This window comes from Pogona vitticeps, chromosome 2 (genome assembly GCF_051106095.1).
Source record: "Pogona vitticeps strain Pit_001003342236 chromosome 2, PviZW2.1, whole genome shotgun sequence".
NCBI lineage: Eukaryota > Metazoa > Chordata > Lepidosauria > Squamata > Agamidae > Pogona > Pogona vitticeps.
In genome coordinates this window covers 74,522,785-74,545,981 of record NC_135784.1, presented here as the reverse complement: position 1 = coordinate 74,545,981, position 23,197 = coordinate 74,522,785, and the positions used below count along the sequence as shown (strand labels likewise).

At 40.2% G+C, this 23,197-nt stretch overlaps 1 protein-coding gene across 10 annotated transcripts in view; it reads left to right on the top strand.

The window, feature by feature from the left end:
• ATP2B2 (ATPase plasma membrane Ca2+ transporting 2) overlaps positions 1–23,197 on the top strand; it is a 522,267-nt gene that overhangs the window by 140,099 nt on the left and 358,971 nt on the right. For 7 of the 10 annotated variants that reach the window (XM_078385436.1, XM_078385434.1, XM_078385438.1 and 4 more), the window contains exon 2: positions 14,518–14,570. The exons of 2 other annotated variants lie outside the window; for them this stretch is intronic. The gene's annotated coding sequence lies outside the window, so the exon portion shown is untranslated. The remainder of the gene's footprint in view (positions 1–14,517; positions 14,571–23,197) is intronic. One more of the 10 variants, XM_078385422.1, reaches the window with a different exon arrangement.

Here is a 23,197-nt window from a genome sequence, read left to right as displayed (position 1 = left end):
ATTTTTATGTGAAAATACAATGTTCTAGAAAGATACAATATAAGTTCTCACTAATGTTGCTGCAGATTTTAAAAAATCCTTTCTTTTTGCTCTCGTGCAAAAAAAAAAAAGAATCTTATGACGGTTGAACACTTTTTCTACGGTCAACCACTTTTTCACCAAGCACAATAATATTTGTAAGTATTTCTTACATCCTTAGTATTAGTTCTTAGCAAGTAGCTGCACCAACATGCAGTACATGATGTATATTCACCTTCCAAAGTCCAGGTTTGCAGATGCAATTGGTTATAGGTTTTCCTTGAAACAGATGGGACTGAAGGCATTCTTAGCTTGTCCGGCTGATTTCAGTGAGACCAGAGATCCACTGTCTTTGTATCCAAGCCAGGGTGAATAGAGGTTATGATAAAAAATAAAATTCAGCTTATGTTGTATGAGTACTCATTTTGTATACAATGCCATGCTATGTTATAAATACCTCCAAAATTATCTTACGTAACCTCACAATAAAGTGAGGTTGTGGGAGGCTGATATAATGTGTATTCAACGAGCCATTGTGTTGTACTTTTAAAAATCATTTTGCTGACAAAATAAATAGCAGTCATCCTGCTGGACGTTTTTTTTTTTCCTGGAACGTAATGCATCTTGAAAAGTACTGCTCAGGGACTATTACTGGGAAATTATGCTCATTCCATAACTGCCTTTGCATTGGTATAGTGCGCAAGCTGCGTTTTCTGCCTTGTTTTAAATGTAACCCATATAAGTATAGAACACACATGTAGCGAGACCCCTATAAAGATTGACAGAGGACTTGTTTCATAGTTGTTCTTGCCCCCCTCCCGTCACGGGCACCTAGCTTGCATAGATAGCTGACTGGTGCAGAGTGGTTGAATCCACTAAATAACAAGGGGAGATGGTTTACGTGCATCTACCAAATAGTACTGAAAAATAAAAGACAATACATGGTAACATGACATCTTGTCTTTTATTAACACCTCTTTGGTAAAATAAACTTTCATTGGATTGCAATTTTTAATGTCACTAGTTTCCTATTTTGCTAAATCATTTTCCTCATGGGACCAACTGGTGGAGTTTTGCTTTTTTGCTAAACCCACTTTGTAACTTGGATGTTACCCTTCTTAGCACCTGATGTCAAAATGTTCCCAACACCCACTGTTGGTAGCCTGGCAACCCACCCACAAGAGACTGTGATTCATTTTCAGGTCCTGACATACCATTTGAGAACTGCTGACATAAGTTCACGCATAGAGCATTAAATGTGTAATTTGTTGCCCTGCTTGCCTGTAAAGGGCACATATTTCACTAAGATGATTCTACCCTTGGGTGCTTTTTAGCTTGCCATACTGTAGGCAAGCTAAAGTGCTGCAAAGTTAGATTTGTCTTGGCCAATGAGACAATAATTGCAGAAGCAGTGGAAATCTTGAACAATTAAATGTAAAACTGAAAAATAGGTTCTCTTTTAAGCAAGGGAAACCACAGATTTTTTTTTCTGATCAGGACTTACGTTTCTAACGGATGGCAGTTTGTACAGTGTTGTGATTTGTTTCCAACTTTGCAAGAAAATTTTTTCTGTTCACATAAAATCAATAGCTTGAATTCTGTTGCCTTACACTGTCACTTAAAGAAACTGCGCAAGTGGTAGTAGCTGTTTCCCAGGCTCTCTGTCTGGTTTCTTCCAAATTGCATAATTGATTGTGTGCTTTCATGTCATGGGCAGCCCAGAACATGTAAAAAATGGTCTGAAGCTCAACATCTGCAAAAGGTGAACAGGGCCGTTTTGGAGATCAGTGAGTCATAGGGTACCATAAGGTGGACCTGACTTGTTGGCACATAACAAACAACAACATAAATACAGATATAGTATGAGCAGTCCATGTGTCTCAAAACAACAACAACAACAACAAACCAACCACTCATCCTCAAAAGGTCACACTAAATCGGTTTGTCCTTAAGATGCCACAATATTTTGCCTTCTCTCCCTCCTTCCTCTTTAATTTTACTTTTTTTTATTCTTAGATACTTCTGGTTACTTGATTAACTTCACATGGCTTTTTCCTTTTTGTTGCTGTTGTATGGAAGGGAAAAAAAAAGAATGAATTTATCTGTTTACATGTGTGTGAACACAGCCTTGAAAAAAATGCATCCTCCATGTAGAAAGAGTTTAGTAAAACTGGTGGATTGTGAGCAATAGAAAGCGTATGGAGGTTTCTTGGGTCATGGCCAATTTCCAGAAAAAAGTGGTTCTCATTTCTGCATAATTGTTTTAACATTTCTGGAAAATGGGACACATGTGGAACAGCAAATTTGAAGGACAGAGTGATTTCTTGTTATTCTGCAACTGTCCTGGTGGAAATTCTTTAATTCTACAGTTTAGATTATTTCATACTTTATCACTATCAGGTAAAAAGCAAACTAGAAATAAAAAGTAAAAAAAGACGAAAACATGGTGGCGCCTTAGAGACTAACTTTTATATTTTTTAATGTTTGCTTTTGTGGACAGTTCATCAGACTGAAAGCTTACATTAAAAATGACAAAATTAGTGTTTAAGGTGCCACCATGTTTTTGTCTTTATTAATTTTCATTTCTAGTTTGCTTTTACACATAATGCTTGCACAGACTAACACAGCTACCCCTTCTTTAATGTCATCATCAGGAATTTGTTGCATCTTTTTCATTAACTATTGTGTTCCTCAGGGTCACCAGCAATGAATATACAATGACAGCTGACTTAGTGCAAGTTAACCTATGCTTATGTGAATATTTACATAGATATTTAAGGTGAATGTTAATGTTTTTGAAAGTTGTCGTCTTTCATTAAGTAAGAATTGGTGGTATATCAATACTGAGCAGTCTTATTGCCTGGCAATTAAGAATCATAGACAGTCTATAAAGGGAAAAAGCAGCTTTAGTTAGGTTAGTGATACTTCCTCTTTTCCTTCCCTCTTCCCTTTCTCCTCCTCCTCCTCCTCCTCGTATTTTTCTTGGAGGCTGATGGTCATCATGGCTGTCCTGCCTTTGGATGTGGCAGGTCCAAACAATGATATTGTGTCTTATTCATATCAGTTTTCAACAGTCTTTTGTCAAGTAGTTCTTTTCCTTCCTTCACTAAACAACTGCATCAACTTGCCATGTTGGACTTTATCAAAGGCTTTCTTGTAGTAACTGAAACAAGCATCCATGTTTATGTTCATATCACAACATTTCTCCCTATTTACATGTTGGCAGAGCAGTGCTTCCCTAGCATGTCTGCTGCCCCTTCCATACACATTTCATAAATTCTGTCATGTAATAGCTCTAAGAAAACCTTAAGCAAATGGTTCTTTACAATTATGGTCCTGCACTTACCACCAGCTTGGCATTTTCCATTTTGAGCAGTGATGCAGAGATGGATCTCAGCCAAATTTCAGGAATGGTTCTTATTTTATAAGTATAATTGAAGGATGTAAGCCATCATCTTCTGTTGGCTCTGACAGTTTTGTGAAAGCATAAATCATGTCCACTAGTTTTGCTATTTTTTGTTAACTGTGTTGCATTTTGCATTTTGCATCTTTGTATTTCCAGGCCAATATAAAAATCTGATACACTAAATTCTGTTGACTTATATTCAACAGTTGCTTCAAACATCTCTTTAATGTATTGTTCTTCCCCTCCCCCGCTAACATCAAGCATCAGATAATTCTTGCTATCCATCAGTAGTAATTGTTCTTCTCAAAATGTGCCCTTTACCTTCCTTGATCATTAATGCACATTAGAGGTGTTATAGATCTTTAGGTTTTCTCTTTCTGTACATTGGCTAGGCCACCATTCTTCTTGGGTGTATATGATGCATATTATACAAAATATTTTATTAGATAATATCTTTGTATAATGGCTGCAAATCTTGTATTGCTTTCCAGAACTATAATGAGGAGCATTTGATTGTATCATGAAATCACCGATTCTTACCCTTATATTTTATATTGCACTTCTAGCACCTGCCACTTGCATGCTGCATTTCCTTGCTTGCCACATAGAATTTCACCTTAAGGCCACCCATTCAGACTATTCCTAACGAATGTTTTTTCCCTTTGTAATCGTTCAGCAGTGCCAGCTCATATATTTGAATATATGTCCTCTTAGAGAGTACTGTTTTTCGTAACAACCCCTTTGACTCATGTAATAGAGTGAGAAAACTTGGCACGTACAGCTTTTCAAATTCATCACCTGATGAAAGATGACAGTAGATGCACCAAAGCCTCTGAGAGGCCTCTACTGGAAGCCTTTCTGACATATTGCAGTAGCACGGCAGCTGTCAGTTTTGTTTTGCAATGCTATAATTACTAACACTGAAATTCTAAACATTTTTATTGGAAGAATGAAATACTTTAAAATGACAAGTAAATATTATCAACTAGGATTGCAAAGTGATAAATAAAATACCAGAGTCTGTTCAGGGAAAAAACAACAACAGCAACCTGAAGCCGTAAAGCCTGTTAATGAAAATGGAAAGTCACTAATAAAATGCACTTTCTGCTACTACAGGGCTGAAGAGTAACTGGGATAGGAGATGGGTAAAAATATGAAGTACAAAATCTCATTATGTTTATTTTATGGGTTAGATTTATATTTTGCCTTCATCACATGAGCTCAGTGTAGTGTGCCTATCTGGTCTTGATCCTCACAACAGCTTTGAGAAACAGATCAGGCTGTGTGTGAATGGTCACACATGATCGTGCTATGAGTTCCAGTAACACAGTGGGGAATAGAACTGCATCCTAAAAGTCCTGGTCCAGCACTCTGTATTCCACCGGCTCTACCTAGAAAGTTCTGTAATTGCACATACCTTTCTGCATCCTTTAGAAATCTGGCCTGCCTGCCCAATCACACCCTGGAATAAGTCACAAATCAAAGATCAGGCGTAGCACTAAGGGAGAATGAGGATATGCGTTTCAGGTGTTATAATTAAATTCACACTTTTTAGAACACTGCCGTTCTTTGTTCATGATTGAATCTGCTAATTTCAAGCAGGGATTTCTCAAATTTGGCATCTGTGCAAACTCTAAAGCGTGGCAGCCAGCAGGCATAACTGGTAATGCTAAAGTGATTTATGATTTTTTTAGTTGAAAAGGATAATTTGCACTTGACATTTCAGCCTTGATTTACACATTGCAACTTTATTACCTGTTTTAATATGGGGTGAGTTTTATACTGTGCAGAAAGGAAATACCCCTATCATTGGTCTTGTGTCCCAAAAGGAGACATCCAGTTGGTTCATTTGCCTACCACTGCCTGCCTCTGAGAAATGGATTCAAATTAAAATGGCGAGCAGTGAAGCGTCAGCTGTTGGGTGCAGTACTTTCATTGCACTTCCTTAGTCCTTTAATGTCTGTCTCCAGAGGCATGAATGGTTACTTGACTGTCTGGAAGTCTGCAGGTATATGTCTATGTGTGTGGGATAACCTACAGTATCTCTCACGTTAACTGTAAAAAAAGATCTAATGTATGTATGTAGAAATATTTGGCCCCCTCTCTTCTTCTTTTTTCTTTTTTGGGAGGTGGGGAAAGAGTGGAAATGAGAGAATTAAAGAAATGGGTTGTGGGGAATTCTTGAGTCTCTGGAGAATGTAATGAAAATTAATTGAATAATCTGGGTTACTGGGTGGGATATTAATTTGAGGAAATAAATTAGTTTAGGAACATCACTCTTTTTTCTAGAAGAAACACTAGTATGGGGTAACTAATTAAATTAAGTGGAGGAGAGTTGTTTTGGAAGAGATCTCTTGATAAAACAATTGGAAGCAAATTGATTGACTGGAGCATATATCATTTGGAAATATGAATTTGTGCCTGTAGGCCTTTGCCTCAGATATTTCAAGTATCTAGCAAAGCCTCCTTCCAAGGGAGTTTCCAGTACAGTATTATTTCTCCAGGCCTAATGCTGTTAGGTCAGTTGTTAAGTTCTTGCCAGGATTCCAGAAGATCTTTACTGCAAGAAAGCCAGATCTTCTGGAGTCTAACAGAAACTATTTAACACAGAAGCCCCCTTTAAATACAACTATATGCCTATGTGGAACCAGAGGCAAAGGAGACTGCTAGTACAGTGGGGTCTCTACTTAAGAACGTCCCTACTTAAGAATAATCCAACTTAAGAACAGCTCCATTTGCTAAATTTTGCTTCTACTTGAGAACAGAAATCCAAGATAAGAACAGGAAAAAAACCTTTCCTGCTCTTTTTTTAACCTTAGGTCATCTTAGGTTAAAAAAAATTCTTCCCCTAGTGGTAGAGTACGTATTAACCAGCTTTGCATTAGTTCCTATGGGAACTAATGCTTCAATGTACGAACACACCCCTACATAACAAACAAACAAACAAAAAAAACAGCCAGAACGGATTAATTGGTTTTCAGTCCATTCCTGTGGGAAATTTTGCTTCAACTTAAGAACGTTTCAACTTAAGAACACCATTCCAAAACGGATTAAGTTCTTAAGTAGAGGTTCCACTGTAGTTTCTATGGACGGAAAAGTGCAGATACGGATTAAATGGTTTTCAATGCATTCCTATGGGAAATGCAGATTCAACATAAGAACTTTTCAACTTGAGAACCACCTTCCAATACGGATTAAGTTCTTAAGTAGAGACCCCACTGTAGTTAAAGAAAAAACAACAAGAGCAACAAGGGAGCCATGTGCTCCATAAATAAAAATAAAATACAGAGTTGTGTTACACCTTTTATTAGGATATACATTCTTTCCCTGGCCCCTAAATTGTGAAGCATCTTGCCTGATGAAGTGTTCTAGTAAACCCAAATGCTCATATCACCTTTGCACAATTTCTGCAACATTCCAGTGGTCCTAATAAAAGGTACTACCCTCCTCCTCTGAAATCTTCATTTCTTTGCAGCTAATATTTCTATGGGTTCTGGGGCATAGAGGTGAAATGCCCTTTTTTTCCTAATAAATCTTGAATCTCACATGCAGTTACAATGAAGTCTTTTGTATTATTCATTTTGAATGTGTGCTCATGTAGTGACGAAACCTGCGGTGTGCCATATATGTCTCATTACTATCACACTTCTCATTTCTATCACACTAGTGAGATGCACAGTCCCCAGGTAGCTAGAGGGAGCTCTGGTATCTTCACCCTAACCTAGCCACCTCCCAGTGAGGCTACGTTAGGTGTTAGGTCAAGAGCAACAGTCCTCAAAGCTCTGTAAGCATCTGGAGCTACCTCTTTAACTGTGCCACCCAGCCAGTGCCACCTTGCCTCAGCTTTTATCTATATTTATTAAATTGCTGATCCTTTTAGACCTTGGGTCTACATGGGCGGGATAGAAATCTAATAAATATATAAATAAATAATAAATAAATTTAGTGAAACTTCTGCCATTTTCACCTTCTTAGGTGCAGCCTGCATAGATGTGGATGTTATATTTATTATTTCCTGACTGCTAAATATCTTTCTTAAAATTACACTTAAAATACATAACGAGAGTTTTATTCAGGAAGAAAGAAAAGGAATTTATTTGGGAAGTACAGGTAATAGGAAAAAAGGGAAAGGTAATTTCTCAGGTTTTTAAAGAGTAAAATAACAGCAAAATATAAATGCTTCTATAATATTCATGCACACTTCTCCATGAACTGCTCTCAACTATTTCCACAGACTCCACGCAATACTCTCTCAAAAAGATCCTTCTTTTCTGACTACTGAAAACAGACTGCCTGACAAAATGACAGACCCTCTGTCTAAATCCCACTTCACACAAGACTCCATCACATTCCGAGGACACCAACCAAACAGAATTCTGCTCTGGGCCCAACGTTTTATCACCAGTCTGCCAATAATTCTATCATCCAGCCTATGCATATCTACACATTGTAATCAATGATCTGTTTAGCCAGTTGCAAAGAGCCATCAGGTCCAGATGCTGGAGAAAGAATACAGCTGCCTTCCTTTCAAGCCCAGTCTTTGTATGAATGTCATGTGTTTATTTTATTTATTTATTAGATTTACCATATTTTTCCATTTACAAGATGACCCAAAGTATAAGACAAACCCCCTATTTCTAACCTCAAATTTTAAAAGTAGGGATCAAAGGGCCCCCTTTTTGCTAAGCCCCGTGCCTTGGCAAAAGGCAAGGAAAGCGGCTGTCAAAGTGACTGACTCTTTTCCTCAGCTTTTGAGAAGGTTAGCTTCTCAAAAGGCGAAGGCATGCTGGGTTTAGGAAAAAAAAAAAAGGAAGAGAAGCCGTTGCTCCCTTTCCTTTGCTAACGAGGCAGGAAGAGGAGACCCTCTAATTATTTTAGGAAAAAGTGTCATCTTGCAAACGGAAAAATACGGTATAATCCGCACCATCTAGGCCACTCTGGGCAGCTAACAACAACAAGAAAAACAACACAATATTAAAACACAATAAGAATAAAATAATACAAACATTCAATAGATACAATAACTAGTAGGATAAATTAAAACAGATGGCTATAAAGGTGGTAGAAGGGATGATGAAAGGATGGCAAAAAGAATGATAAAAGGAAAGGAAAGATATCAGTAACGTAATGCTCAGGAAAAGCCTGATGGAAGAACCAAGTTTTCAATGCTCGTTTAAACCCGTCTAAAGAAGGTGCCAAGTGTATCTCCATGGGCAGATTGTTCCACAGGCAGGGGGGTGACCGCTGAGAAGGCCCAGCTTCTTGTTCTTTCCCTCTGGGCCTCCTTTGGGGTCAAGGCCCTCAACCGGCCTGCCTGTGAAGAACGGGTATTACGGACAGATCTGGCTGGAAGCAGACATTCTGCTAGGTACCAAGGTCCTAAACTGTTTAGGGCTTTGAATGTTATCATCATAACTTTGAGGTTGATGCGTAAACGAACCAATGAAGGGCGGCCAGAATGGTGTAGATGTGCTGAAATTTCTTCACCCCAGTTATTAATATGGCCGCCGAATTCTGAACCAGTTGCAAACTGGGTTGTGTGTGATTCCCTCTTTCTAGGAAAAGATTATCTTTTGTTGATTTCTTTGCAGAGTCTCTAAGATTTTGTTTTAAACTATTTTGAAATTCTTGCTCAAAGAATTGATATAGTACCTTTGACATGAAATTACCGTATTTTTCTGTGCATAATATGCCCCATGTATAAGACACCCCACACTTTTATAATCCAAAAATCTAAGTGGGGCTTAGCAAGTGCAGGGGGGAAGGGATCAAAGTGCCGCAGGGATTGCTTTGATGTCTGCTTTCCTCTCCACTTGTTTTTGTTCTCTCCTTAGCTTACTTCCCTGTATAAGATGACCCTCAATTTTTAGTACAGTGGGGTCTTGACTTAAGAACAACTCAAGTTAAGAACATTTTGACTTAAGAACTGCTCTCATAGGAAAATATTGACTTGACTTAAGTACTTAGATTTGAGTTAAGAACTGAAAAAACACCACGTGGGAGGCAGGGAAAGTGCAAAATTTGAACTTTCAGTTAACTGTTGGCCAGTGAAAAGGGTGCCTGTCTGCTTCCTCACTCCTCCCAGCGTTTAGAGAGTGGATTGGGAGACAGTCTTCGGCCTGCCTGGTACTGTACTGCCTGGACTGTATTTTCCCTGCCTTCCCTGAACCTTTCTTGACCTAAGAAAAAAAGAAACAAAATATCCCCCTCTAGTGGTCGAAGGCGGAATAGCAGCTTCCCATTAGTTTCTATGGACGGAAAAGAGCGTATACGGATCAAATGGTTTTCAATGCATTCCTATGGGAAATGCAGATTTGACCTGAGAACTTTTTGACTTGAGAACCGCCTTGCAATACGGATTAAGTTCTCAAGTCAAGACCCCACTGTATAAAGATTTTAGACAAAAGTATAGTCTTATACACGGAAAATACGGTACATGCCAAGACACATACGACTTGTCTCTGTTTCAAATGACATAGTGTACATGGATTAGAATAGTTTTATGTGCATGTGTAGGTTTGTTTAATTGTTTTTAATGGCTGTTGAAGTAGCATCTAAGTCAGACCTTGGTTTTGTTTTATAGTCACTTTCAAGGGATATATCATTACTAAAAATGTTCAGTTTCTAAATTAAAACGGAAATTATGAGCAATTTCTACAGATTATGACTGGAAATCAAAAATATTTTCTGTGGGATTTATTGATCTCCATTGAATTTATAATAATATAAGCCAACTTGGGCCCTTTTAAGGAGAAAGGCAGGATACAAATATTTTAAATAAATAAATAATAAGAAATATTTTTCCCCCAAAGATTTATTTATACTTGTTTTGAAAGTATAACAGAATGGAGAATGTAATAATAACTGTTGACACCTGTAAAACATGGCAGAATCCTCAAAGTGAAGTTGGTGGAAGTGAAATAAGAACTCATGCTTCTTAGAGACTTCTGGAAATATTTTTCTCTTCTAAAACAAGGCTCATGCTTGTTTTAATGTTCAGTCATACAGTGGGTTTTTATAGGTGGTGCATCATCAAATCTAAGGGGGTGGGCAGACTGCTCGACTTCAAAAATGGCCATGGGTCCCATGTTTTCTCCCTCTGGTAAAGAATGAGTAGGGCGAGGCCTTTACATTCCTTTTCTTATTCTATGAACTGTTTAAAAAGCTGTTATGATAAAACATCAGTGTTAATTTGTGGAAGGATAATTTACTGTCCTGACGCTTGTTCATGAGTGTCCAAGTTTACTTTAACTGTTTGGGAAAGGTTATGTGTTCTTTAAATGAGTAGGGGAAGTGACTTGTCTGCTTTGCAGAGTTGCAAGACACAGCATCTTGAAAATCCCTATGCTGCCTGTTTATTGCTTTGTATTGGAACAGGTTTAAGTACCTGATGTCCGATCCAGATCTGCTGTGTCTGGCACAATTGTTGGGGAATTAGAGCTTTTTTGTCAGCGTAAATCACTCTGTCTGCTATACCTCCACACCAGCAAAAGACTGAGCATTTTAAGTTGTCCAAAAACATATACATATACTGTATATACAACTTTCCTATGTAAAACATGACTTCCATGCAGACAAATAAACAGAGCAGTTAGAAATAAGTATTTCGTTTGTCAGTATCCCATTTCAGCATAATCAGTCTTCCACTGCTTTCAGTCCCAATCAGCAATTGTTCCTTCTGCTCCCGTAATAAGGCTATTTGCATGCTGAGCATTTGTCTCTACAGTAATTTACCATAATATTGCAATGCACTGCTGTTATGCTGAGATGGGGTCTAAATCAACATTGTTACCGGTTAGGTGTTATGCAATAACATTATTTGGAATTATGCAAATCTCTACAGTCATCAAAATCATCTGAAATAAAATCAATAAGCTTTGTTTTCTTTACGAAGATGCCGGATCACGAATATGTATGTCATTATTCATGCTTTTTACCAATCGCTTTTGGTGCTGAAAGGCATTCAGAATGACTGCAATAAAAGTTTAAATGATATAGTCTAACCATCAAAGCATGACGATAGTAATAATGAAGTTTCAGGAAAGTTATTAACTCTTTGTAGCAAAAGCCTGCACTGCCTCCCTGGATCACGTTAAAGTGATATTTTGCAATGTTATTTGTTCCATTGCTTTGAATACTTGTGTCTAGAAACCAACAACCAGAGTGCATTGTTACCACATATACAAATACTGTAAGTGCAAGCCTCACTTCATACTTTCTAGCACTTAGGATCTAATTGTTTGTTAATTTGAGTGGGATGTAATGACAATGATATATAACTTTAAGACATTAAAACAATAATCTCAGACCTTTCCCATTCTGCTCTGAAATCCAAGGTGTCATTATATAGCTCATCAATTAACAGTTTCTAAATTGTTGAGACCGTCTCTTTTTGTCCATTATCATCCAGAAGTAGCAATTCCTCCATTAGAATGAGAGCTTTAGTGTTCTTGAACTGCAGTGTGGGGGAAAGGAGGCAAACTATCTCACTTGGTATATTTCTTCTCTTGAGAAAATTTTTGGCAAGAGCATATGTCCGTGGCGGAACTATAAAGTGTGAAGTGGCATAAGATCAGGATGTTTAAAATGCAATCACTCCTCCTATAGTCCTGCTTCTAATCTGAAATCTTCTGCAATTTTTTTGTTGTATAATTTATGAGCAGGAGATAATATATATTAAATTGGGGACAGTGGTGGGAGCAGAGTATGTGAATCCCTGATTTGGATGACATCATTACATCCTCTAAAAGGGGAGACAGAGTAGACAAGCTGAGGCTGCCACAGGGCCTAGTTTCTAAGTGTGTATCCGTTATGTGGTGGTCTTTCTGATAATTAGCCGTTTGAGGTTGCTGCCTGTTCATGAAAAGGAAGATCTTGGAAGAAGAAAGTGATCCTTCTCTAGCATGGGTTGCAGTGCAATATTAGAGCAGTTTTAGCTGGGAACTCTAGGTGGTAAGTGGTGTCGTGTTGCTTTTTCTTTTGAGTTTGTGCTTCAGTAGATAGACATAAGTGAGAAATTGACTTTAGAGAGGGCTTTTTAGAAACGAGTTTACCCAATTTACACTTCCCAGAACAGAAAGTAGGCTTACATGCACTCTGCACTTTGAAATCCATTTATTTAATTTTTCCTATATTTCTCCCTAACATTACAAGTAAAATCACAGTAAATTATTGTCTTAGAATGTGATCAAACATATGCCAATGTTCAGATATTCACTCACTCAATAGAACCAGTTAAAAATTCATCATATAACAGTAAAGTGTACTGCACCTCTCAGAGAGAGGTAGACAAGACAAGCAGGCAGAAAACCATCAGGCAATGTGCTCACAGTGTCTTTCCTGTCTGTTTTTGGCAGATACTTTGTCTGGCATGCTAGCAACGTGTGATCTAAAGTTTTAAATATATTCAACAACTACAGTATATTAAAAAAATGCTGGGGGGAAATTGTTGTTCTAAAATACACAGAAACAGGTTTTAATTGATGGATACATGCATAAAATGCATACCTTTGAAAACTGCATGTGAAATGCATACATATAGCAAATATATTACACATATAAAGAAAGCTCATTCAAAACAAGGGATAGGGCATGCACAGTATGGGGGGGATGGAATCAACAGAAATCGCTCCCCAGATCTACTCATCTCTAATTGGAGATTTCCAGTTGCTGGTCTGGTCTTATTGATCTGGTTTTAAAGAAAATAAAGAATGATAAATAATTCTGTATGGAAATAGCAAGGAGAATTCCACTACCAGGGCATATTCATAAATGCACTTACTATATCTGCAGCCACAAGTCTCTCAGCACAGTTTTCTCTTTTCACTTCGATATTGGCAAGCAGCTTTTCTGTATTGTGGTATGCTTTATTCTGCATTAGAGTTTTATGCAATATGATGGGTGCACCTGTGTTCCTTTCCTGGTAATACATATGAACATCAGGTGCAGAAATGTACGAGATAAACCTTAAGATAATTATAGCAATTGTTACAATGTAATTTGCTCAGTGGCAAATCACCTCTGAAGGGATTTGAAAAAAATCTCTCAATTCATCTCAGAAACAGTCTGGATTTAAACACTAAAATAGCCAAAGAATTAGGACAAACTCTGGATTATGTTCTAGACTGAGTCTCTCTCTGTATATTGATAGCATTGGCCAGAAGCATCTGAGCTTTGACATAACAACAATATCATGCCTACATAAGTAGATGTCAACTTTTAGAGAGGTCCTGGGACTGAGTATGTTCGTAACCAGTTCTTTCTCACTGCAAAAGGTTGCAGTGGCGAGGTTGCCCCTAATGGTATGTGCCCACAGGGTAGCCCAAACAAATATGTGGTGATCTCAAGAGTCGGCTCTGTTTGAGAATAGCTACCCACTTAGTCCAAGTTTCTTTCCACATGACTGCACTCAACGTAGGTGTCAAGAAACTAGGCTAATGCAGGAAGTCAGGTTGATTGTGCAGCCCTTGGTCGTGGTGTGGCAGCAGCGGCATGGTAGGAGCAGGTGGGCCGCCTGGGCATGAACTGAAAACTGAGCCAGTTCGGTTTTCCAGTTGGTTCGGGGTAGTTCATGATTTGTGGTTCATGACTAACCATGAACCATCATGAACCATCATTTTTCAGGTTCATGCCCATCTCTAGTCATATCCTGCTGTGGCTTTAATGTATTCAAGAAGGGACAGGCCTCCAATATTCGTTTCTTATGGACAAAGTGCAGTAGCTACTCCCAATCAGGACAAAATTCAGGATATTTTAATAGTCAGTAGCATCTCTATTCCAGTCTTGCCATTATTATTGGTGAAAATTGTACTGGATAGTTATGGGTGCAAGAGAGGAACACTTGGATAAGTGACAAGGTCCCAGTTTCATAACAGCCATGCACCTGGTATGCGATTAGCACTTTGTATATTATGAACAGCAGCTTCCACATTTCTTCTTACCCATCTGAAAATATCCCATAGGATTTTGAGTATGAAGAAGGTGATGTTCTAAATACATTTCTGAGTTGTTATTCCTTCCTTTGGTATGCAACTTGTATTGTCAAAATAGCAACTGGTCATTTTCTCAGACTATTTTATTTACATATTTTTTAGAACCTGAACCTCACTGTATGACTACCAGGAGACCATTTGATTGTAAGTTCATGGTAAGTTATCAGTTGATTTAGCCTGTTTCACAGTCCTGATGTTATTGCTTCCATGCATTCAGTGCCACTTTTACTAATCTATAAACATTATTTTGAAAATACCTGCTACTGATACAACACAGCATAATTTACCTGATTAAAACATATTTGGTTTAGGGGTCATGGCACCTCATATCTAACCTCCAGCTCCCACCTAGTGCCAACTTTTATTTCTTTATGGCAACAAGCAAAGACTTACTTGTTTTATCGGCTGGTTCAGCATCTCAGCTGGTTTTGTTGCTTTACTGGTTCATCCATTTTATTTTGTTGTCTTTCTGTCTCTTTACTGCTTTGATTGCTATGTCATATTGTACTGGTGCATTCTTTTAATAATATAATTTCATTGTCATTTTGTTATAACTTTAACAGTCGTAATTGCAATTCTATCTAAATATGTATTACTGCTACACAGACATTATATTTTGCCTTCATAGAGGTGGTAAGAAATCATACAGCCACAAAATATCCCTGCACACATAGGATCTTGGTAAGCTCAGTCAAGCTGTCTTCCTTGCTAATAATCATCTTAGAACTACAAAGGTGGAACGGACCAGGTGGAACATCAAGTCCAGTCCCTCTCAGGGAGGCACAGTGGAGAATTTAACTCCCAGTCTTTGACTCCATACCTAAAGCACCGGGGGGGGGGGGAGTCTTATTATACTGAATTAGGATGTCATTTTTATCCCTCATCCACTTTATGCTCCACGGTTTTCACTGGCATGCAGTGAGATGGTGCAGCCTGCTTTGCACGGTTCCATAAAGAAGGAACATATGAAAACAAGGACTCATATCTAAATGGGGCAGTAAGTCTTTTAGAGATACTGACTTCCTGTTGACATTTACTGGAAGGTCCATCATTTGGCCTCTGTGCTTCTAAATGATTTTGGCTATCATTTTCTGGAGCACACAGCTTCTCCTGAGCAGGTAGGGACTGTTACATACAGCACTGATGTTACCTGTCTGTCATGGGTTTGGAGGGAAAGTTCCATCCTATGGGGAGTGGAAGGCGGGACATCAGGAGGAGGGGCTGTACTGTATAAATATGTGATGCCTGTGTGGTGAGAGAGAGATGCTGTGAGACACTGAGAGAGACACTGGGATGTGACGAAGCAGCAGCTGGGAAGAAGAAGCTGTTGTGGGAGTCTGTGTGTCAGACAGGGTACTGCTGTGTGTCAGAGTACCAACCTGATAGGTTCAGGTGTCTGTTGGTTAGCCAGAACTGATAGGTTCAGGGTCTGTGCTTTAAGTTAAGGGTTCTGTGTGAACCAAACTGTATGCTTGTATGAGTGAGAATAAGCCACGTTACTTTATCCTATTCACCTGATTGTTTATTTTTCCCTGTGTGTATTTAAAATAAACCTTATTCTTTTTATTGTTTAAAAATCCATCCCTGGTCTGTGTGACTTCTTAAAGGGAATGGTTGGTGGCAGCTTAGTGTAACTGTGTGACAGATCCCAGTAGGTCTGGGTTTGTCACATTGATTGGTGTCCAGCGTGTGGGATACGACTGGTCCAGTTGTCCAGTGGTCCAGCAAAGCCTTGGCAAGTGTGCCCAGAGCAAGGGGGGTCTAGTCAGGGACAGTCTGAGGCGCGTAGGTAATCTTCTAGGTGTACCTCACGGGGAGGTGCACTAGTGGAAGAACGTGCCAACTGGGGAGACTTAGATTAAGGTGCTCTGAGGCAGCCTAGTTTTGGCGGGAAAAAGCTGAGGCAAAACTGCGTAGTAACAGTGAGCTAGCTTGCCAGCTGAGAGGCCCAGCAGAGGGGGGTAGGCTCTGACTCGATACTGTTGCAAGTTAGTGCTGAAGAACAGCAGCAATCTCTAGGGAGAGCTGGTTCTGAGGCAAGAAGGAAAAAAGTGGTCGTTTTATTTTGAGGCTTGACTTTTTAAAGCAGCCTGTTCTGAGGGGGGATTATGCCCTTGACTCGAAGCCAGATGGCCGAAATGAGTGAAGTGAAAGACCCCCAGATTGACCAAGGTTCTGAGGATGAATTTGGCTCAGTGCAAGGTGACAGCACAGGAGAGCAGGACCCGGAACTCAGAAAAATACTCCTAGCCCAACAGCATGAACTGAGGGTGAGGGAAATGGAGGAAAGATTAGAGAGAGAAAGAAGGGAGGAAAGGGAAAGGCAATTTGAAATGGAGCAAAGGGAAAGGGAGAAACAAAGGCAATTTGAGATAGAGAGATTGGAAAGAGAAGAAAGATTGGAGAGAGAGAAAATGGCGTTTGAATTAAGAAAACTGGAACTGATGAACCAGAACAATAATAACAATAGGGATTCTGAGGGAGGCCAATTGTCTAAGGCTGACCTGAAGAAATTCCCTGTGTACCACAAGGGAGATTGTCCTGAGGTGTTCTTTTCCTTAGTGGAAAGAGCGTTTGTGGACTTCTCAGTGAGGGAAACTGAGAAGATGACCATCATGCGGTCTTTAATCAGTGGTAGCCTGGCTGAGGTTTATGCCGAGATGCCTGAGGAACTGATGAAAGATTTTGCAGAGTTTAAAAAACTGGTGTTTGCCAGACATGGGATAAATGCGGAGCAGCTGAGACAAAGATTCAGGTCCCTCACCAAAAAACCAGAACAGACTTTTACCCAAGTGGGGGCCCAATTGGTGAGGCTGCTTGAGAAATGGCTATCGCAGGAGGGGACAGAGACCTATGAGCAGCTTAAAGACTTGATAGCACTGGAACAGTTCTATTCAGTCCTGCATGGGGAATTGAAATTCCAGGTGAGGGAAAGGAAACCGAAATCTGTGGCAGCAGCCGCAGAGATCGCAGATTTTATTTCCCAAATAAGAAAGCCCTTGGGTGAGGGGAAATCTGTAGGTAAACCCAAAGAAACCTACAGCAAGTACTCTCAGGGACCAGGGAAAAGCCAGCAAGGGGGAGGGGCCCATGGTGAAGGGAAGCCCTCAGACATGAAACCAAGACCTCAGATTTTGGAGGGAAAACCAAAACAAGATGAGAGAGAATCGAAATACACCAGAAAATGTTATTTCTGTCAGGGAAAGGGTCATCTAATCTCAGAGTGTGAGAAATTAAAGCAGCTAAAAGGAATGGTGCCTCAGAATGCTAGTGGGACCAAGCCAAAAGCTGTGTTCTGTGTCCAGAAAGAGCAAGGCTCAGTGTCACTGAGGGAGCCTGTTGCCATGGCTGCTCAGTCTGGAACGGCTGCATCTGCTGATCAGGCTGAGGAAAATGGTCCTCTTGTGGAGGTAAAGCGCTGCTTGCTGATAAAAACAGATTCTCAGTTGTTTGAGACAGCAGGGGTGGACGTAGGAATACTTGACCGTCAGTATAGGGGACTGCGGGACACTTGTTCCCAGGTAACCCTGTGCCATCCAGATATCATTCCTAGGGAGTTTATAATCCCAAATGAGAGCATAAAGGTGGCAGGGATTGAGGGGCAGGTAATCTCTCTGCCAGTAGCAGAGGTACCTGTCAACTTTCAAGGCTGGAGGGGAGATTGGAGGCTAGCGATTTTATCAACTCTGCCAGCAGCCGTGCTCGTGGGAAATGACCTGGCTGAACATGTGAAACGGGTGCTAGTGATTACACGCTCACAAGCCACCACAGGGACAGTTCAGGGGGGTAATGATGAGCCAGAGACGGAAGCAGAGGGGAGTTCAGAAGCTGTGGTGGAAACCTTAACCACAGACAGCAGATTTGGACAGGAGCAAAAGGCAGACGCCACTCTCCAAAAGTGTTTTGAACAGGTGACTGACGCCCAGCTAACACCTGAAACCCCAGTGAGATTTCTGGAGAAAAAGGGGATTTTATATAGAGAAACCCTGAGGAATATCTCAAAAGGGGGAGATGGGATCAGAAGTCAGCTGGTGGTACCTGAAAAGTATCGCCCCATGATCTTACAAAGGGGTCACTCTGACATGGTTGCTGCACACTTAGGGGTGAAAGGGCCCCTTGATTTGATCAAACAAAATTGGGAGCAGATCACCCAGGATGACCCACAAGACGTTGTGACATACATAGACACCTTGATGAATGACCTAAGGAGAAATCTAGAGCTGGCAGCGGAAAACCTGCAAGCTCAGAAGGTCAGACAGAAAACATGGTATGACCACAAAGCTAGAGAGAGGCACTTTGACCCAGGGGAGGAAGTGCTTTGGCTTAGGCCCTGCAGAGAGAATAAACTGCAGCTCAAATGGGCAGGACCATATAGGGTCATTTCCAAGATGTCAGACCTGAACTACCTAATAGAGCAGGAGGAGAACCAAGCAAGGAGGGTGGTTCATGTGAATGCCCTAAAACCCTACTACAGAGGGGAACAGAGGGTGTTATTTGCGATAAAAGCAGCTGAGAGTGAGGAAGCTGAATTACCCTTCTGGGAGGGTAGAGGGGAAGTAAAATACAACCCAGAGGAGGTACAGATCAGTCCTGCACTCACCCAAGACCAGCAGCAAGAACTAAAAATGCTGCTTAGTAAATATCAACAGGTGTTTTCCAACAAGCCGGGGATAGTGAAGGGAGTGATGCATCGGATCCACACAGGGGATGCACCCCCGCAGACAGTATCCCCATACCGAGTAACGGGACCCTATAGGGACAAGGTGCGGAAGGAGCTGGACGAGATGCTGAGGGAGAACATAATCGTCCCCTCTTCTAGTCCTTGGTCCTCTCCGATAGTCCTTGTGGACAAGCCTGATGGGAGCATTAGGTTTTGTGTTGATTACAGGAAATTAAACCGTGTAACCACTCCTGATGCCTACCCAATGCCCAGGCTAGACAACCTGATTGAAACCATAGGGGGTTGTCGGTTCATCTCATCATTGGACCTGGTAAAGGGATATTGGCAATTAAGAATTGATCCCAGGGATCAAGAAAAGACTGCCTTTTGCAGCCCTTTTGGTCTCTATGAGTTTCGAGTCCTGAGCTTTGGTCTCAGAAATGCACCAGCCACATTCCAAAGGCTGATGGACCAGACCTTGGCAGGGCTCAGTGACTTTACAGTGGCCTACATTGACGACATAGGGATCTTCAGTAATACCTGGGAAGATCACCTGATACACCTGGAGTTAGTGCTGCAGAGGTTAAGTGCAGCAGGGCTAACAGTAAAGGCCAGCAAGTGTCAGCTGGGTAGCCCAGAAATAAAATACTTGGGTCACATGGTAGGGGGAGGAATGATAAAACCCCTGGAGGCCAAAATAGAAGCTGTTCGTGATTGGCCTAGACCCAACACCAAGAAAAAAGTCAAATCATTTCTTGGGTTGGTGGGCTACTACAGAAAGTTCATCCCGAGGTTTAGCGAGATTGCGGCTCCGCTGACCGATCTGACGAGGAAGACGGCTGATGACCGCATCCCGTGGACCAGCGACTGTGAGGCGGCGTTCCAGAGGTTGAAGGAGGCGTTAATCAACTATCCTGTGCTGCGCGCTCCAGACTTCGACCGGGAGTTCATCATCTACACCGATGCGTCTAACAGCGGGGTAGGAGCAGTTCTGTGCCAGGAGGATGAGAATGGTGACCAGCATCCAGTGTCCTACCTGAGTAGGAAACTTCAAAAAGGTGAGAGACATTTGGCAACCGTGGAGAAGGAGTGTTTGGCCATAGTCTACGCGATCCAGAAGGCCAAGCCTTACATCTGGGGAAGACATTTTATTCTGTGTACTGACCATTCACCATTGCAATGGTTAAAGACAATGAAAACCCACAATAGCAAACTTATGAGGTGGGCTTTAAACCTACAGGACTATGACTTTGAAGTGAAGGTGGTCAGAGGGTCAGTGAACTGTGTTGCTGACGCCTTATCAAGAAGACCTGAAGAATGAAGACGGCGAAAGAACATGGACTATGTGTATATAATGATGACAAAAGTTAAATGTACCTGGTTTTGAATTTGGTTTGTATGAATAAAGGTAAATTGATGTAATGTATATGTTAAATGTTTAAATGCCTATTTGCTATGGTTAACTTAGGATGTAAGGATAAGTAAGTATTATATGGTATGTATAACTGTTTTTGTGTATTTTATTCAGGTTGTTTTTTGGTGAAAAGCACGTTAGCTTTCCCCCTACAAAACAACTTATAAAGAGGGGAGGTGTTACATACAGCACTGATGTTACCTGTCTGTCATGGGTTTGGAGGGAAAGTTCCATCCTATGGGGAGTGGAAGGTGGGACATCAGGAGGAGGGGCTGTACTGTATAAATATGTGATGCCTGTGTGGTGAGAGAGAGATGCTGTGAGACACTGAGAGAGACACTGGGATGTGACGAAGCAGCAGCTGGGAAGAAGAAGCTGTTGTGGGAGTCTGTGTGTCAGACAGGGTACTGCTGTGTGTCAGAGTACCAACCTGATAGGTTCAGGTGTCTGTTGGTTAGCCAGAACTGATAGGTTCAGGGTCTGTGCTTTAAGTTAAGGGTTCTGTGTGAACCAAACTGTATGCTTGTATGAGTGAGAATAAGCCACGTTACTTTATCCTATTCACCTGATTGTTTATTTTTCCCTGTGTGTATTTAAAATAAACCTTATTCTTTTTATTGTTTAAAAATCCATCCCTGGTCTGTGTGACTTCTTAAAGGGAATGGTTGGTGGCAGCTTAGTGTAACTGTGTGACAGATCCCAGTAGGTCTGGGTTTGTCACAGGGACAAAGACTGTAGGAGAATATGTGAGGTGTATATAAACCTTTCATTCCTTCTCCGGTGACCCTACATACTGCCTGCATGCACATCTGCAGATGGAGGAATGGAAGAACAGGGCATTGTGGATAATGTCTAGGGTTTTGCTGCAATGATGTATTTTACTTCAGTTGTGAAAAAATAATCTTTTCAGAAAAAAAGTGGAAGCAACAATGTACAAAGATTTTAGAAAAAAGTATTTTTAATATTAGTTTCTATTGTATTCCACTTCTTAAAATTTTAAAACTAAAATTAACAGTAACATCAGTGAAGAAGTCATCGTTTGTTCGTTTGTTTGTTTGTTTGTTTGTTTGTTTGTTTGTTTGTTTGTTTGTTTGTTTGTTTGTTCCTTCCTTCCTTCCTTCCTTCCTTCCTTCCTTCCTTCCTTCCTTCCTTCCTTCCTTCCTTCCTTCCTTCCTTCCTTCCTTCCTTTAGAATGTTGCATGATCTAAGATTATGGACGAATATGAAATATAGATAAAATTAAAAACAAATTAAATAGATAAATTTTGAACAGAAGTCGGCTGTTTTAATAGTGTTATCTCAGCCATTTTCTCGATCTTTTTTATATGTGGTGGGTCATAAATTGTATACATGTAAGTGCTGCATTCTTTGAATTTCTACACAGTCACAGAAAATGTGTCCTGTATCTAAGTAGTCCCATTTTACCTGATTATTCTTTGATTTTCTTAATACACTTCGAAGACTCTTGAGTGACTTCCAGATGGTCCAGTTAGAGTCTTGTCCTGGTGGGAGGACACTCTTCAGCATTAATCCATTTGGTGAGGTGTGTTGATTTTGTTCTCTATAGATTTAGTCTGGCCTGGTTTAATATTTAGAGTCTGAGAAGTTTGCAGAAAAATTCTTCTAAATTTTATACATGATCTGGGGGGGGGTTGGTTTCTATGAAGTGGATGAGTTTTGTGCTGTATTACCATATTTTGTTCATCATTTGCTAGCACCTCTCAATGTACTTCTGGAGGGGCAATGCCAACCAAACAATGAACTTTTTCAATGTGGCTAGGTTTCCAGCAGCCAGTAATAATCCTGCATGATTCATTAAGATTACATCAGTTTGTTTGATATACAGTATGCTGATTTATACCATACAGCAGTAGCATATTCGGCTGTGCTGTAGCACAGGAACAAAACTGTTTTTATTTTGGTGCGTGTGCATCCCAGCCTGACACAGCCAGTTTCCTAAGTATGTTATTTATGGTAGTAATTTTCTGTTTGGTATTTAGACAGTGTTTTTTGTAGGTCAAGGTTCAATCCAGAATGAGGTCCAAATATTTTGCGATAGGGCAATGTTCAAAAATCTTGCCTTCCCAACTAACTCACAGCACCCTCTCTGGTTCTCTGTTCTTTAAGTGGAAGGCACAGATGTGTATTTTTAAAGGGTTTGTTGCAGCAGGTTGTTTTTATAATATAGGGAAAGATCTTCTAATGCAGAGATTAGCTGATGCTTGATGGTCAAAGGTTTGTTCCTCTGGACTGTGAAGGCAGTCGCTGTATTCAAGAAGCCTCAAACTAAATCATATTAAATGGACATTAAACTATCTAGTTAAATTTGTCACATCTATAAATAAGACTAAAGCCAAAATTTAGTACGTAATAATTTGACAGATAATATTCATACTTGCTATTGTAGTTTATTTATTTATTTATTGGACTTTTACCCCGCCCCACCCAGACAAAGTCTACTCGGGGCGGCTGATATGGATAATAAAAACACAACAATATAACAAATATAAAAATCATCCAAAGACACAAGTTGATATTTCAAAAACATAAAAACAAATTTCACCCTTACAAATAAGTCCTGGAGAAGTGATTCACACTTTCAATAGCAACTGTTGTATATCTCTGCCTGAACAACAGGACTGACTTCACTGACAGTGGCAGGTTGTCACTAATTAAACAGCTCCTTCTTTAACTTGGTGATATGCAAC